Below are 19,010 nucleotides of genomic sequence, written 5' to 3'. Positions count from 1 at the left end.
AAAAGAACAATTATCTATCGATTCTAATTAATCAATTATCTTTTGCAGAGCGAACAGGAATGTCTGAGCGATAAAACATATGTACAAATAGAAGTTACATTCAGAAATGCGGTCAGACATGTAAGAGGCATAAGTATACCAAATGATAGCACCAGATATTGGATTTCAACATTTGAAGATCGAGTATGAAATAGGAGAAACAGCACGTCTCCACCGTTAACAATCACGAGCAACGGAAATCGCCAAAAGTCGGCGTAATGGGTGTCACTGAAGATATTTTGTATATATAGTCTTAAAAATATAAGCAATATCCGTTGTCGGCTCGTCTCGTGATTCTCACGGATGTACTGAAGATGCAAAGTATATCCGATAAGAAGCTTCACGAGATGCGATTAGAAATTGTCGACAATAGGAACCACGAGTGAATAATAACGTTATTTTAACGTTACAGGCAGATCGGGCGGCGAAGAAACAAGAGACCCTCTCGACGATCTGTTCGGAACTTGCCTGACATTCTACGGTTTCTTCCATCAATGTCAGATTAGCTCTGATCGTGGTACATTAAGTTTTGTTCCTCTGCGTCGATACCACAGCCTTAACTAGTACGTTACATTATAGCAATAGCTATAATATAGAGTTACGTGTTAATTATATCATAGCTAAAGATATAATGTCGCAATTTTATAATGTATTTTAGCTATATTATAGCTAGGGCCATGATATAAAGTATATAATAGCTATGTTACAGCTAGGGTTAAAATATAGAGTATCTTATAGCCGTATCATAGCAACGACCGTAATGTAGTGTCTGTTACGACTACATTATAACTAGGGCTATAATCTCAAAGGGAGCGACTAATAAAAGTTAGTCAATCAAGGCTGACGACGCAATTTTGTCATCCTCTTACGACCGATATATCGCCATTTAAATGAAAACTACGCCATTTCTCAGACGTGATTTTCCTTAAGCGTCAGAAAAGAGGGTACAGAGTAACAGCACAGGCACAGTGTAAAGAGACTTTAAGATAAAGCATTACTTTCGACGTCCCAAAATACCGCGTTTGCATTTTGAGATTAATGTTGCGCACTGATCCCTGAAAATTTAAAGCTACCATCGAAAACGAATTGTAATCTGCATTCATAGCATAGTTCCGGGAAATATTAGACGAGTAGATCAATATTTATATATTTGCGGCGCTTACACCAGTCGCACTTTAAACGATGGATTTGGCCCCTTTCTTTGGAAGAAGAAAACTGGCTTGATCGTTGAAAAACTAGCGCCGACACATTTTATACGTTCGTCAGCGCAAATTCCGTTCATCGCAATCGCGCGTGAGAAACGTTCATCGCCGATCACAGCGCGAACGTTCGCAAACGTATAATCTGTCGCCGCGCTATTGCTCCACTCTAGAGATGCGGAAAGGAAGAATGACGAAAATCAATGTCACGTCTTTGCGACGTGTGCTTATAGAGCGAACAGTTGAAAGAAAAACTAACCAAGATTGTTCGATAAATCGGGCAACTAAACGAATCTTCCCTTCCACGTTCTCGGACGGGATTTTTCCACGCACGAGCTAGCTATTCAACGGATCAACGCGAAACTATCTATCATCCCGCGCATCCTAAAGTATTATTTATTCTCGCGCTCGGATACAAGGGATGAAATTATGCAAGACCTACTTAGTCGCGTAGCGATTCGAAATAAACTCAAACAATATCGAAATCCATGGTCACGTGTCCGAGAAGAGAAACTCGCTCTCGGATAGCAGTACTTCTAGATCGGAGGGTACGGTGTGCAAGTCGGAGTTGGCCGGTTCCGGCAGATCACCGCCGCTGTTTCCGATGCCGGTAGGAGCGATTTGTCGTGCTCTGCCTATTTTAACTCGATCTTTCCTCTTGACCGTTCGCAGAAGCACCCCGGTCCTCGGCAGTTTCGTCGTTCTGCTATTCGTATGAATTACAGCTGTGGCCGGTGCCTGCGCCACTTTATCGGATTTGCGTAGCTTTACGCTGAACCGGAACGGCGGCTTGTACACCACCTGAAGCCTCGCACGTTCCTTCCTGGCGAGGGAATTCGACGAGTTCTTCAGTTCCGCACCAACCCTTCCGGTTTCCGCACCAGGACGTCGAGTGGATGTCAACGCCTGTTGCCTCGACACCGGCACTCTGGACCCCACTGCTCCTCCGCTAACCGTCAGACCCACCGGGGTCGACTTGCTTTTCGGCAAACCATTGACGTTGGTCCGTGCACCGATTTCTGGTCGGCATTGCGAAGATGCCAATAACCAAGAGCGCACCTTGCTTTTAAGATCAGCGTTTGTTTCTGGTTCCTTATCCGTTTGCATTGCCGAAGGGGTGAAATGGGAGGTCTTACCCCACCCGCCGTATTCACCAGACATTGCCCCTTCAGACTATCATTTGTTCCGGTCGATGCAGTCGGCACTTACTGGAGAGCGCTTTACTTCAAATGACAGCATACAAAAATGGGTCGATGACTGGATCTCATCGAAAGAAATAGAATTCTTCGCTCGAGGAATCCGTTTATTGCCTGAAAGATGGGCGAAGGTCGTCGCTTCAGATGGAAACTATTTTGAATAAAATTATTTAATATCATCATATTCAAACTATGCTTTTTTTTCATACAAAAAACGATTAAAACTTATTCCCATACCCACAGTTTTCTCAGCTAATAAATCTGCATAAAAATATCACTTAATATATGTAAAGCTTGTGCAGTTATTTATTTATTTATTTGTGTTAAAAGTTCAGGCCTGTGAAATAAAAAAATAAAAGACTGAATAAATACTTTTTTTTTACCTGCACTCTCCGTTTTAATGTCTGACTTGGCATTGTTTTCTTCTTTTATATCCGAGTTACCACTCGTTAACGCGCGTCTAAAAGTATATGACTGTCCTTTGAATTCGAGCCTTCCTTCTTGCTGATAATCCTGGATTCATCAGAATGCGTGCTATCTTCTTCCAAAATTTTCATCAATTCCGAATCAGAAGCGATTAATTTTTCATCTTGATCGTCTTTCACAGACAGCTTGATATCTGCCTTCGTCTCGACACGTCGCGGAATCTCCGAATTTGTATCGGTAAAACTCGCCGCTTTAGTTCTTTCCATCACTGGTACCGGTTCCATGTCTGTCACAGTAACCAAAAAGGAGAGTTAAGGAACTAGAAATTTTAGATCGCATAGACCGTGAAAATAGTCGGCCGAGCTCGTGCGAAGAATTACAAGGTAAATATACGGCGGTGCAGTATAAATCCTGGGAAATTTAACTCGTGGTTCTGTTCGTCATATTTACGTTTGATCCCGACGACGATGGTTATATCAATCGTTCCATGGATAAACACTAGGCAAATAAAAAAAAGAAAACATCTTGCATGGTTTTCCAAATCTTAATAATTATCCCGAATCATACTGCCCGTAAAAAGTGTGTTCGCGGAGCGCGCAATTTAAGGTTTTTGGAGAGGGCAATTGGAGTCATACTATAAACGATTGGGACTTATTGTTTGCGCAGGGTTCTGCTGTAAATGCCTTGAAAAGAGTGCTTCTGTCGTTTGGAGAAAAAAATTGAAAAAGAACTGCAGAGAAGGATTAGTCCTAAACAAACTAACGACGTGCAATGAGATGCACAGTCATTGGATGAGCAGATTTCAGAAAAATCAAATGTTTCAGGTAACACATTCGGTTCTGCAATGCAATTGAGAAATCATTGTTAACAAACGTTTTAAAATATTTGATGTGACGCATGGTAACGAGTATTTACCAGTCTATCGAGTATTTACGAGTATCTATCAGTAAACTTGATTTAAATAAAAATTGAGATCTGTTAATAACAGATTTGTAGGAAATAAGTACAGAAATATGAGTAAAGTGTAGACAGTTTTCAAAAAAGTTTTCCTTAAAGTATTTTGTAATGTTTAATTTTTCTCTTAATTGTTTAATTGTTCAGCGCTCTGGAAGAAGATACATACCTTTTCCATTTTTAATGATTTTATATGATATATATTTGTTTATAATATAGACGAAGTGTGTTAAGGATACTTTATTGATTTTAAAGAAAAGTACTATTGTAATTCTAAATAAGAACTTACAGAGAAATTACAAATCTTTCAAGATTGAGTTTTTGCAGTTTTATTATAAATGTTGTCTATCTTTATATCGTTCTCAGCTTCTCCGTTATTGTAAAACTTAATGTATAAGCAATATTAAATTATATATAGGTAACTCTCAAATAACACGATTAATTGGTTTCGTGTTATTGAAAACTGCAGTTCTCTCAAGACTCCAGATCTATATGAAATTGGGCATTTGGTTTTAAGGGATTATTTGAAATAGCTTAACGTTATTACATATTTTTAGTTTTATGAAAAAGACGTTAATCGAAGACATAATGTAATAGTATATTGTGTACCAAGGGGCGAAAGTAGCGTTTTTCAGACGAGTGTGAAGTTTGCCGCCCGAGCCGAAGGCGAGTTGCGTTTCACCTACGAAATTGAAACTGATGATTCGTTGCCGTTTCTGGATACTATTGTGATTAGGGACGGTGATGAGTTAATCACTAATTGGTATAGAAAACCAACTTTATCGGGGAGGTACATTAATTACTTTTCTAACCATCCACTTAAATATAAAATCAACAGCATAAATAACTTAGTGGATCATGCTATCTTGTTGTCGACGAGCGTTTCCATCACGCCAACATTAATATTATTAAAGATATCCTTGTTGATAATAGCTTCCCGATATAAGTTGGTTAACAAGCATATTAACAATAGATTGCGACAATTAGAAGATAGAAGGGACTTGAGCGCTAACAATTCCGAACGCGACAGCACGTTTGATATACGCAGATGTGTGGTGATCCCTTACGTGAAGGGCTTAAGAGCGGGCATACGGGGTACTCTTGAGAGAGTCCGCTGTGACGTGGTATATAAGATACCGAAAAAACTCAGTGCTGTCATCAGGATAAGCAAGGACAGATTAGCGACTAACAAGAAAACTAATGTAGTTTACAAAATTGATTGCGAGAATTGCGACGCGTCCTACATTGGCCAGACGAAGAGACATCTTGAAACAAGAGTGAAGGAACATTTCAGCGATATTAAAAAACATGACAGCAATTTCTCTGTCGTAAGTAAACACCGGATACAGAATGACCATAATTTTAAGTGGTCAGATCCGAAAATATTACACAAAGAACCTCACTGGAAAATGAGAGAGATCGCTGAAATGTTCTTTATAAAGAAATATAAGAACACGATTAATTTAAAAAAAGATACCGAGAACTTAAACTCGATATACGACAGAGTCATCATGTCTGTTTAAATGTTTATATTATATCTCGGGACACCTTGTTTCTTTCTTTGTCCGCTCAGTCTCCCAAGCACTCGCATACATGTAACATGTCGCAACGAAGAATCCGTCATACGCGAAAATTTATTACGGAATTCGTAAGTTTTTCTTGATCATCGCTTTCTCTCCTCATATCATTGTTGCTGCAAATTAAGATTGGTCCACAGCTGACCTTTATGGCCATGCGGGAACATGCTCGTGAACTCAGGAATCTGTATTAATTATGTGACGAGTCAATAGATGATATAGGTATTGCTCATTACTTAACGTCGTTAATTTAATATTTATCTCGATTCATTTATATTGTTTGTTTTTTTTCTCGCTGTTCCTGTTTCAGTTCGCACTTGAAAAGGGCTCGAATCTTGAGCCGAAACGTCGTGCATTTTTGTACATATTGCGCCAGTTAATCGAGAAATAAATTGAATTTGCTGATTTATTCACTGGCGGACGAAATTATTACCGATATTTCTTTTTACATTACATTATATTTAATTTTTTTAAATTCTTTATTTTTTTGCCTAGTATCATTTATAAAATTTTGTGTAAAGATAGTACTTGGCTTTTTTACGTTTTAAATGTCCTCTTTTAGACAAATTCGTTTACTACGGAAAATTACAACGCAGTGGATCTACAAAGAACGTACTTCATGATTCCATTTTGTATTACATTTGCGAAGCGTCACACGTTTTGACTCAAGAAATCATTTTGTGAAGAAACGGAGCAAAAATTTGAATTAGACATTAATAATTGTACGATCTAGACGCATTTGTCACAAATTCAATAGTCAGAAATAGAAATAAGAGAGCAAAATGAAATTGAGACAGTATACTTATACAAGACAAAATGCGCAAACAAATAAGACGTACGATAATAAGAAATATTATCTGTAGGATCTCAAATATAAATATTTATATTTCACACTTGTATAATAATAATAATACAGAAGTTTACGAATAATATAATCCCTGCAGTTAATCAAATTTGAAAAAAAGTATTTTGTCTGCAACAAATTTTTTTGGCAGAAAAACGATAGATTTAGTGTAAAATCCGTTAATTTAATTGATGTTTAGAAAACGATAGCAGAAATGTAACATAACTTACTGCTCATAAAATGACTGTAAATTATTGCGCCAAAAACCGCGCAAAATTTGCTGGGATGATCAAATAGCAAACAGTTAGACGGCAAGATCCGAGAGATCACATTAATATGTGGTATTATTGACATCCATACGCGCCGTTTAAGCGGACATTAGATACAATTTTCTTGTCAAAAGAGGAATCTTTTTAGCCAACTAAAAAGTTATCCCAGTCTTTTTTGGTTAGCTTTTCGATATCTTTGGCGTATCATTTTGCTACCTGGGTATACTATACGAACTTTTCCGTGAAAAAGTATATAGATTAAAAATTTATAAAATTATTTTAGCTATACTTTTTTTCTTCTGGAAAAATTGGGATTCGCATATTTCTCAAATATAAAAGGCATTAAAAACCAAGATTAAAAATAAGATATGTAATAGTATATTTTCTAATAAGTATTTAAAATATTCTAATCGCTATAATTAGAAAAAAAAATCGCTTTTAATTTTTGTAACTGCCTATTTCTGCAGTTATAAATAATTTTAGAAGGGAGTATCAATATCTTTTTGATGTTCAGTATGTAATTTTTTTTTATTAAAATGTAATATCTATAATTTATTACAAAATATAAAACTTATATAATATTTAATAAATTTCACATTTTGGATGTACATAGAGATAAACATTTCATTTTTTTTTGTAAAATATTGTATATTAGCCAAACAAGTTTATCACGCATGTTTGTTTATCTTACGATTAGTTTATCATGCGTGTATGTTTAGCTTTTAATTGTGAATTATGATATTGGCTTAGTTTACACCGTAGATACTTTTAATACGGGTATAATTAAACTGGTGCGGACTAAGCGTTAAATACGGCCGATTTACATCAACCGTATTAAGTCATATTTGGCCTAGTTTACACCAATCACTTGATACACGTATTAAATAGTAAATAACTAGTAATTTTATAGTTTGATTATTGGTTAATCAGCTCAAGGTAATTATACAGTTTAGGGGCCTCACCTCAAATATCGATGAAATTATGCTCAATCGACGCGTTTTTGCACGAAACGAAAGAATCTGGCAAAAAAGTGTCGCTCTGCCCCGCGCCGCAAGATATTAAATATATTATTTAATACGCATATCAAGAGATCGATGTAAACTAGACCTACTATTCTGATACGCCGTCGTTTACATCGATCGTACCAATGGATTTAGTCCAAATATAGAACTTGACGTACTAAACGGTCGATGTAAACTAAGCCGATCAACAAGAGAAGATCAGATAAAAGTGTGATGGATCAGACTATGGTAATAAAATTATGGAATAAAATGAAACAAATAAAATAAAGCTGCTTTCTAATCGTTAAGCCCCGATGTACTGCTACCGCTCCTACTTGCACTACCAGATAGATGCAGTTTCGTCATTTCTTCCATCATGTAATCGTCATCTGTAACAATTCATACAAACACATTAATCATAGAATTTTCATGCAAACTAAGACTAAATCTATCTTTCTTTGTTGTTGTTATACATAATATAATTATATTTAAAAAAATATAGTACATTTATTTCTACATATTTATCATTAATTTTCTTATTTTTTAATTATTAATTTTTATATTTAATTCAAATATCTTAGAATTTGTATCTTAATGTTTTGAAATTATATCTATTTTATTATTCATTTGTATATACATATACAGGGTATCCTAAGTTTTTCCGGACTTAGTAGAATGTTCTATGAGCAGAAATAATAGCAAAAATTAGAATGTGTGATAGAATAAGTGATATCGTACGTAAGTGACATGTCGTTAGATGATGTTTAATAATGATCCTACAACAAGCCATATAGCTACAGCTATCCCGAAGTATGGTTTGGAGAACATTGCAATCTGATAACAGGTACCCGTATCATTTCACACCAGTAAATCGATTATTCACACCAGTACAAGAACTTTTGCCAACTGCACGAACACAATTCTGTACCATGTAGCCATGTTCAGCACGTAGTTTATAATCTTGTCATTAATTGTTTCAGCAAGCATTTCACAAAACAATAAATTTTTTTGATTTAGTACAGGAAATATATATGTATTTTTCTTTATTAAAAGATGGCCAATACTTAAAATTAAAATCTTTGAGTTATACAAGATGGTGCAGTAAAATAGAAGCTTATATAAAATCTCTATCATATTATTCAAATTTATGATGCTCCTCATAAAGTTTCAAGTGATAAATCTCGAGACTTTAAAAACTTGTCACATAGCATATTCATTACTATTAAAAATATCAAGTTTTAAATTTTTATGTTCTGTTATAGTTTAGTACAATATTTTGATTGAAATTAATATTGTTAGCAAAATATTACAAAATCCAGCAATACACATAAAAGAATCTTTTACATTTTTAAACAAATAATCGATTTTTTAAAGAAGTGTCGTACTAATGAAAATTTTGAAAATATACTCATTGCTGCAAGTAATTTGGCAAGGAATTAGAGATAAAACCTAATTTTACTCCAGTAAAAAATGTAAGACGTAGAAAAAAGACAAAAAACTGATTATGAAAATACAGATGAAGCAATATGGGAATCAAAAGTACATTTTAAAGTTAATTTTTATTTTATATATATATATATTAGATCAAGCATTATCGTCTGTCAAAGATAGGTTTCAAATACTTAAAGATTATATTTGAACGATATATTTGGATTTATGTATAACTTCGACGACATCTCTGATGAACTATTATTAACATATTGTAAAAACTTAGAATTGAAATTTTTTGATAAGAAACGAAGTGAATCAGATATTGATGGAACTGATTTATATCATGGAATTAAATCTTTAAATTAGATTTAAAATTAGATAAACATTTAGTGGAACCTCAATATTTTGTGATATATACTTGAAAATAATCTACAAATAACATTTCCAAATATATTTATTGCTACAAGAATATTATTGACACTTCCAGTATCGTCGAGCGAACGCTCTTTTGCAAAATTAAAATTATAAAAATTCTCTACGATCCACAATGCTGCAGGAACGACTCGAAAATTTATCAATAATATCTATAGAACACGAAATATTGAATAAAATAAATATACGATTTAATATCAGAATTTGCATTGCAAAAAGCTCGTATAAACTGTTTTGTAATATTGATTTTTAATATATTGATTATTGTAATAATAAAATATTAATATAATAAAATATAAAGTTTATTGTATTTTGTTGGAGTTTATTAATTGTATGAATTTCATCTATCTCTATTATTTATTAATATATAAAAATGCATAAAATGTATGCACACTTTATTGGGGCGGCGAAATTATTTTTGTACGCGAGCGGCCAACTCTCTTTGCACGCCACTGCATCCTAGATCGACCTTCCTCCACTACGTAGTTTATGTCCGATTCGGGATTATTCACCAAGAAGACTCGTGTTTCATCAGGTAATAAAATATTTAATCTGCTGCACGCTACACGTGCCTGATCCAATAGATCACGTTCCGTGCAGTCCTCGTTCGGTATGTCAAACGTAATTAGTCTTTGTTCGCCTGTGGCTAACTTCACTAACATTTTTGCCGTATCTCCTTTAATTTGATGCTGAACTATGGTATTTGCTAGGCCGTATATTAAACATATGTTTGATATACGCAGGGTGTTTAAGCAGGAATCTGCAATATTCCAGAAGATGATAGTATTGATGATTTTAAGTAAAAAGAGTCATATAAACCTGGATCCTATGCCTTAACGGTTATCGAGATATTCTGGTTATAACGTGAAAAGGGCACCATGCGTAAGAAGGGGGAGAAATAAAAGAAAAACTGACAACGATGTGCAGTTGTAAGCCAACCAAAGAAGGTGGTGTAAACGTCGTCAATACTATCATAGAATGTTGCCGATTCCTCCTCAATCACTTTATATGTATATGTATATGTACACACACAACACACACACACACACACACACCACACACACACACACACACACACACACACACACACACCACACACACACACACACACACACACACACCACACACCCACACACACACACCACACACACAACTGTGTGTGTGTGTGTTTAATATACATTAATTTTTATCTTTCTTTCATTGTTTGACTCGTTACCTGACTCGTTATCGATCAGTTGAAGTGGTGAAAATTTACATCCTCGCGCTAAGTACTGTTTCAGTTTGCCCACACTGGCTAAAATTAAACCGAGAAATGGCGGTGACGGTTTTAACGGCCTCGATAGATATTCAGGATGAAATTGAGTAGCTACATAATAACTATGTCCTTCCAATTCGGCAATTTCCATTCGTATATTTTTATCGTCACGACCTACAAGAATGTTTGATTGCTTCATATTACTTTAATTATTTACCACTAATCGCGCATTATATTTAACAAAAAAGATTGTAATTTTATTAAGAGATGCGATCTAACTCACCTACGAATTTTAAACCAGCTGCTTCTAAATCATTGACGTAATCTGGATTTATCTCATACCTATGCCTATGTCTTTCTTCTATAACATCGTTATTATCATACAATTTCTCTGAAGAATAAACAGTTATAAATTAAAAATATCGCTAGAGAAAAGAAAATTTAACTCATACAATCTCAACAAATCTTGTTACTTACTTAAAATAGAATTATTGTTGTAGAATCGTGTTTGTCTTTTGCCCAGCCTCATCGTTCCACCCATCATACCTTGAGTGTGCTCCGGCATATCTATCACTACGGGACTATTAGTATCCGGATCGATCTCTGTGGTATTCGCCGTTTTAAGATGTAAGACATTTCGCGCAAATTCAATTACAGCCGCTTGCAAGCCCAAACAATGCCAAGGAACGGCTTATCCTTCGTTCTGCACCATTCGCAGGCCCTCATCTTTCCCTCCATTCCTCTTTTTCCAAACCCACCTGGTACAATAACGCCGCTAGATGCAACGAATACATTTTAATTTTCTATCGAAAATTATATAATCTTATATGATCAAGAATTATGAACATATCGAGAAGTAGAATATAATAATATTATATTGAAACATATTACTTGCTCTCGCAGAGCTGTTGCCAAGCTTCGTGATATAGTTCTGGCTTATTCTTCGATAATGCAGTTTGTTCTAAATTAGTAGCTTCTATAAACTGTAAACAACAATCCAATATATATAATCATGCGTGCGTAGCGTGCATAGCATGAATACAATATACTTTTTAATAATTGCGACACTCTACCGTCAAGTTCAATTTATATCCGGCTTCAATGGAAGCATGTTGCAACGCTTTCGTAACGGAGGCATAGGCGTCCTCGAGTTCCGTGTATTTACCCACTATAGCGATGTTAACATCTTTCCGCAAATGATCCACGCGTTCAGCTAGATCCCGCCATTTTCGCATAAAGCAACGCGGACGCGGCACTCCGATATTCAGTTGCAATCGATCATTGAGGAATTCTATGACACCTTGATATTCCATAAGAAGTGGCACTCCATATATAGATGTTAAATCGTGAATAGTTATAACCTGGCCGAGTCGTAAAATTTAAAGATATGTTAATCATTCATGTTTTCATAACAATATATATCCTGCAACGATATTGTAATACTAAGATATATATTTTCTAATGATTACCTGCTCCGGGGCCACATCGCAGAATTTTGAAATTTTCTCTTTGACGGAATCGCCAATGGGGTTTTCCGACCTACAGACTATAAGATCGGGCGACAAACCTAATCCTCGTAGCTCTCTGACACTAGATTGCGTCGGCTTGGTCTTGTGTTCACCCGTCGATTTTGGCTAAAAGATATCATATTTCTATAACACTGATTGGTAACACATACCACAGATGCGGATTGGATTTCTCGAGTCGATTTCCTGTAAAAATTTTTGGCCGCTGAATTCGAATCTATCAGTGAAATTTTTCTATCACATCAGCTTTATCGCCTATTTTGTCATTTGTCAAAAAATGACCTATGTTTTTTTTTTTTAACATTTGATTATATATCCTCAATTTTTTTCCAAAACTACAGATGTGATAGAAAAATGACAGAATTGGATTCAGTGGTAAAAAATTTACAGGAAATGACTCGAGAACCCCAATCCGCATTTGATATGTCGACCAGTGTAGGATTGTTCAGAAGAAGTTAGTCCCGTAAAAATTGCTCACGGAGTTTTGTAAAAATTATTCGTGCACTTATCATTGAACACACTTGTAAAAGAGATATTTATATGGAAATGTAAAGATCGTAAAGCATGGAACAGTTACCTGCGGCACTAAAGACACATGGGCCACGCAAAAGTTTTCTCTGTTCACTCTACGTTGAAATTGTCTGAATGCTTCTACAAACGGCATTCCATCTATATCCCCTATTGTCCCTCCTAATTCCACTATGCACACCTATAAAATTATTAACATGCAATTAGAATAATTATATTATTAGGAATTTATACGTATAAAAATTAGGTAATTATGCATAAAAGGGGCCTCCTCTCCGAATTCAATGACTTTGAGATATGTTGTCAAGGTCACCCTCCTGAGCGGGGAGGCTCATGGTAGATATCTCAAGTTCCCGGGAGTAGCCTCCCCGCGTAGCGCCGTGAGGGACCCCCGGCGGAGTTTTAATGGGTTAGACTCCCACATAACCGCCCTCCTCGCCCCGGAGGAAGGGGTATCCGTGTGGATTTCCTTCTCGTCAACAAAAAAAAGGTCACCCTCCTGACCTCCTGAGTGACCATCAGAAGTTTTTAGCCGCCGATCATTGTTAATTAAAAAGTTATAAACAAAAAAGTTTGAAAAATATAGCAGCTATTTTGAGTATTTGAAGACATAAATGACTATAATATATATGTCAAAATAGTTCACGCATTATACATCACTTTCCACGCGAAACGAGGTGCCACATGGGTTCGTGGCGCGCTTTACAAGCTCGTTTATTGTACATCGCCACAAATATTCACACAGATGATCGACTAACTTTATCTTCTTTAATACCACCTCTACTAACGAGCGTAAACGCGTCACGAACCCATGTGGCACCTCGTTTCGCGTGGAAAGAATATCGTGGACTATTTCGACATATTGTATATTAGTCATTTATGCCTTTTAATACTCACATATATTCAATATACAATTTTCAAACAATTTACTGCTTTAAATGGTGTGTTTTTGGTAAAGCAGCAACTTTTCCGCGAAATAAAGTATTCTCTGCTTTAACAAAAAGACTTCAATTTAAACAATTTACTGCTTTAAATGTTTGTGTCTTGGTAAAGCAGCGACTTTTTCGCGAAATAAGTATTCTCTACTTTACAAAAGACTTCAATTTATCAACAATTTACTGCTTTAAATGTTGTGTTTTCGTAAAGCAGCGACTTTCTCGCAAAATAAAGTATTCTCTGCTTTAACAAAAAGACCTCAATTTATCAACAATTTACTGCTTTAAATGTTGTGTTTTCGTAAAGCAGCGACTTTCTCGCAAAATAAAGTATTCTCTGCTTTTAAAAAAAACGTAATATTAGTCGTTTATGTCTCTCAGTACTTATAATAATTGCTGTATTTTTCAAACTTTTTTTGTTTATAACTTTTTAATTAACAATGACCGCCGGCTAAAAACTTCTGAAGGTCACTCAGAAGGGTGACCTTGACAACATATGTCAAGGTTATTGAAATCGGAGAGGAGGCCCCTTTTATGCATAATTACCGAGATAATTACCAAAAATTGTTTAAGGAATATTATTAAAATTTATATTCGTAGATCTAAATAATCTTGTGCCATTATCTAATTGTACATAATAATATTAATAATAATTTGATGTATTAACTATACCTCTGGTATAGCTCCATCTTTTGTTACAGATCGATTCGCGATTTTTTCCACCCATTCCTGAATAGCATCGGTGATATAGGGCACCACTAACAATAAGAAACGAAATATTGCTTTTCATTAGTTTATGTAACTCATCGTACTCATTAGATATCTGCAATATTATAAATAAACTTGTAACCTTGTACTGTTTTGCCTAGTAGTCTCCTCGTCTCTCGTTCGTAATAACGTACTGATAAATTTTTCCAGTCGTTATGTTATTGTCCTTGTGAAGAGTGATGTCCAGGAAACGTTCGTAATTACCTAAATCCAGATCCACTTCCCCGCCATCGTCGAGTACATAAACTTCACCTGTTTCACAGAAAGGAGAGAATGTACATTTATAGAAGAGAAAAACAGCAAAGGTGCAGAAACAAAAGCGGATGCGTCTACAGGAAACCAGTAACATAAAAATGTTTTCCTTCCAGGAATACCTACTGGATAACTGCTTGAACAATGAGAATAGATGATAAGCATCATATTTTATTGGAAATTAGAAACCATTCTTAACAAGTGGCAAACATAACTATACCAACATAAACGTTCATAATGCATAGTTTACAGCGTTTTTGCGTATGACCAAAAGCTGTTTCCTATTGCTTTTATTGCTCCGAATACGAATATACTAACAAGAAAAATTCCACAGGTCTAGAAATGCTACTATTGCAATTTCAAAATGTTGAAATAAATAGTAAGTACCACAATTTCAGGAAAAAAAGTAACAGTATAAAAATTAAAGAATACAACATTTTATGTTTGCAATAATTTCATTTATAATTCAAAATATTAAAAATGTTTTGTATGAGTCTTTTGCTTATAAGCTTTTGGGTCCGTTTCTCTTGGAAAAGACCAGCAATAATTACCCATCATGTTTTTATCCCGCTATCCTTGATAACGAGCCTCCATAACTGCTATAAGTCTCCATAATTCTATTTATAGTCATAATTCATTTGTATTGCCATTAGCCTAAGATGTTTTAAATATATTTCAATTTACTTTAATATCTTATATTTTATACTTAAAAAAAATTAAATAAGATGTGGATATCTCTTTCCTTCAAATGTATGTTATTATTTTATAGCTTTAAAAATTTATGGGCTATATTGATTAAGCAAAAATAAAATTTAAAAAAATAAAATAAAAATGTTGTTGGCTATATGAGAATATCGTTAGACCTTTAATTTGTTTACAAGATCTGACGAGTATATTTATTTCTTTAGTATATTTAATCTCATCGACTTGAGAAATATCATTGGAACAAAAATGGAAAGATGTAAGGGAGACGGTCGTTGGCCAGCAACGTGACAAGACGTAATCGCGAGCGTGCAGTTATTGTAGAAAAAAAATTTATTAAATCATTTTTTAAATAAAATTAAGAAACGAGTTTTCTTCTACCATCAATTCGCCGTATAAAGTGAACTAATGTAATTTTACTTTAACAATTAGGATAACATGTATCAAGAAGACTATCCTGAACATATTATATAATACTTAGTTAGGACAAATAATTCTAGTATAAATAATCTTATCCTAATCGTAGGTCAATTTAAAGATATCTATTTTATAGAAAATATTTTAATTGACAATAAGGTAATCATAAATAAAACATAATTTTAAACGTAAGCCTTATTTTTTTGATTTTAACAAAAATTCTTTATATAAACTTTTAACGGACCCTGTAAAAAACCCCGCAAATATCACATGGATGAAAATGGTCTCCCGTCGAATTTACTGACCATTGTAGTGTAGGATGTGTCGAATAATTCGAAGAGATGACTTTTTTGGAATAATGTATATTCAATAGTCTGTGGATATAATGGTGTCTTTCAGAACGAACGTAACTGCGACTGGCTCGACTGGACACTCTGGAAGGTGGACTTTCTCAAGACTCGACTAGACTCGATTTGCACGGACCTGCACGACGACCGTTGAAGCGCGGTTCGCGCCCACACGATCCCGCCCCCTCCCTCCCCCCCCCTTACTACGTCTACGCGAGCGTTACTTCTGTAGTAACTTACGATAATTTACTCGTTTACGCGGAGTAAATTATCGTAAATTACTACAAAATCCCGTTTACGCGAAGGAATTATCGTAAGTTACTACAGAAATAACTCTCGCGTAAACTAGTACTAGTTACTAAGCGCCTGATGCGCATCAACCCTCCGCATATCAACCGGATAGACCGGCGAGGTTCGTGAACCTGAAACCCCACTTAAAAAAAAATTATTTTTCAATACAGAAAATAATAGTATTTTATTTGTAGTTAATTGTAGTGAATTTACTTTTGTTTGTAGTTGTACCGTTTGAGTAATATTTGCGTTTGAACAATTCGCCAACTGTTAACTTTGTTAATTATTTATGAAGATTTCTTAATTCCGTTTTTTCTATATGATTCAGAATCGTTTGTAGTTGTTTGATAGTGATTTTACTTTCGTTTGTAGTTGTATCGGTTAAAAGTTACGATTGTTTAAACAATTCGCCAAGAGAGCTGACTTTTAAACAAGACAACGGAGAAAAATGACTTTTAAAATCACAATACGAACGGAAAAAAAAATCACTACAAACAACTACAACCGATTTTGAATGAGATGGAAAAAAACAAAATTAAAAAATCTTGATCATTAACAAAGTTTACTCTTGGCAAATTGCCCTTTTAAACAATCGTAACTTTAAACGCTACATAGCTACAAACGAAAGCAAAATCAACTACAAATAACTACAAACATTCTGAATCATATGACAAAAAAACGAAATTAAGAAATATTGGTAAATTAACAAAGTTTACTCTTTGCGAATTGTTTAAACACAACTATAGCTCAAACGGTATAATTATAAACAAAAGTAAAATTACTCAAACGATTCTGAATCATATAGAAAAAACGAAATTGAAGAAATCTTCATAATTAACAAAGTTAACAGTTGGCAAATTGTTCAAACGCAACTATTACTCAAACGGTACAACTACAAACAAAAGTAAATTCACTACAATTAACTACAAACAAAAATACTATTATTTTTCTGTATTGAAAATTTTTTTTTTAAGTGGGGTTCCAAGTTCCACGTAGGTACCTAGACCGGCGACCGCGCTTCAACGGTCGTCGGTAATAGGTCCGTTGCAAGTCGAGTCTAGTCGAGTCTTGAGAAGAGTCCAGGCGAGCTAGTCGCAGTTACGTTCGTTTGAACCGAAAGACAACCATTATACCAAACGACTATTAAATAGACATATTTCCCAAGAGTCATCTCTTTCGAATTTTTGACCTTCCTTACAGTAGTATGATGTTAGTTCATAACGTTCTGTCGAAGTTCCAATGAGTCCGAGGGTAAAAAAACTGGACAGTTTCCGAGATACGGAGGGAATAGGCCAATCATATGGAAAAATGGCCTCCCGTCGAAGTTGTTTGAAATTATAGTATCTGATTTATGTCTGTATGATGTAGTTCATGTGATGACGTTCTGATCAAAAGTCCCCAATGGGTCCGAGGTAAAAAATACGACAGTTTTCCGAGATACGGGGGGGGGGGGGATAAAAAAATCAATAATAGTGCCTCATTCGAAAATTCTATGCTTTGTGTATATTACGAAGCTACGTTCACACACAAATACACAAACATACGCAGAATGGCACATACGCACATAAAAACACTGCTCACATACGGATGTACACAAAGAATAGAATTTTTGAATGAGGCACTATTATTGACCTTTGACCCCCCCCCCCATATCTCGGAAACTGTCCATTTTTTTACCTCGGGCCCATTGGGACTTTTGATCAGGACATCATAAACTACATCATACTACAATTTCAACAAATTCGACGGAAACCCATTTTTCCATGCGATGTGTGCGGGGTCCTTTCTAATTGTGTTATTCTCTTTAGCTTTTTTTTCCTTTTATTTATATTTTTCGCATTTTTCTTCTGTTCAAGATTTAAATATGAGTTTATTTAATTTAGTATAATTATATTTTAGTTATTGATCAACTTGACGATATATGATTTTGCAGAAAAATATTTAATAAACGACAATATAATCACAAATAAAACATAATTGTTTATTACATAAACATTAAAAAGTATAACGGATTTTTCGCATGCAGGCGACATTATCAAGGTAACAATATTGTAATTTAAAATTTCCGCTTCCCATTTACATTTTTGCGGATGAAACAAATAGAAAGCGATAACGAGATTCGCTAACTTGTCAGCTAAATCATTCTACTACGGTGATTGAGCACCGAAGATGCAACCGGAAAGAGTCCGGGGGTGACTTGGATCTAACTCCGATTAATTTAATTGACGATTAACTTATCAAGCAATATTATCAAGAGACACGGTAGTGTCTCGCGCCAAGTATACCGCGAGCGGACTCTTTTACTCGATTTCGTTAAACGTGGATGGAATTATTAATCTTTTTCCTTGACAACATTTTTCGATATATGGAAAAAGGATCAGATTAGAAATTTTGTTTCAGTCGGATCCGCCGGTTGAATTTAAAGTCCATTTCTCACCAATGTGGATTTAACTTTAATCTCGATTTAATTATTTTTTGTCTTTTTCTAATGTTTATTTCTAAATACCAACGTAGGATTAAACTTTAATCTCGGTTAAACTTACTTAAAGTACCTTTTCTAGTTTGAAAATTAGAAGAAGATAAAAAGTAAGTTAGTTAAATCGAAATTAAAGTTAATCTAC

The 19,010-nt window shown here is 34.8% G+C and overlaps 1 pseudogene; it reads right to left on the bottom strand.

The window, feature by feature from the left end:
- Positions 1-7,136: 7,136 nt before the first annotated feature.
- Positions 7,137-15,187, bottom strand: LOC139825354 (CTP synthase-like; annotated as a pseudogene).
- Between the last annotated feature and the right edge of the window lie 3,823 nt (positions 15,188-19,010).

This window comes from Temnothorax longispinosus, chromosome 2 (genome assembly GCF_030848805.1).
Source record: "Temnothorax longispinosus isolate EJ_2023e chromosome 2, Tlon_JGU_v1, whole genome shotgun sequence".
Taxonomy (NCBI): domain Eukaryota; kingdom Metazoa; phylum Arthropoda; class Insecta; order Hymenoptera; family Formicidae; genus Temnothorax; species Temnothorax longispinosus.
The sequence above is the reverse complement of the archived record's forward strand: the minus strand, read 5'-3'. Positions and strand labels throughout refer to the sequence as shown.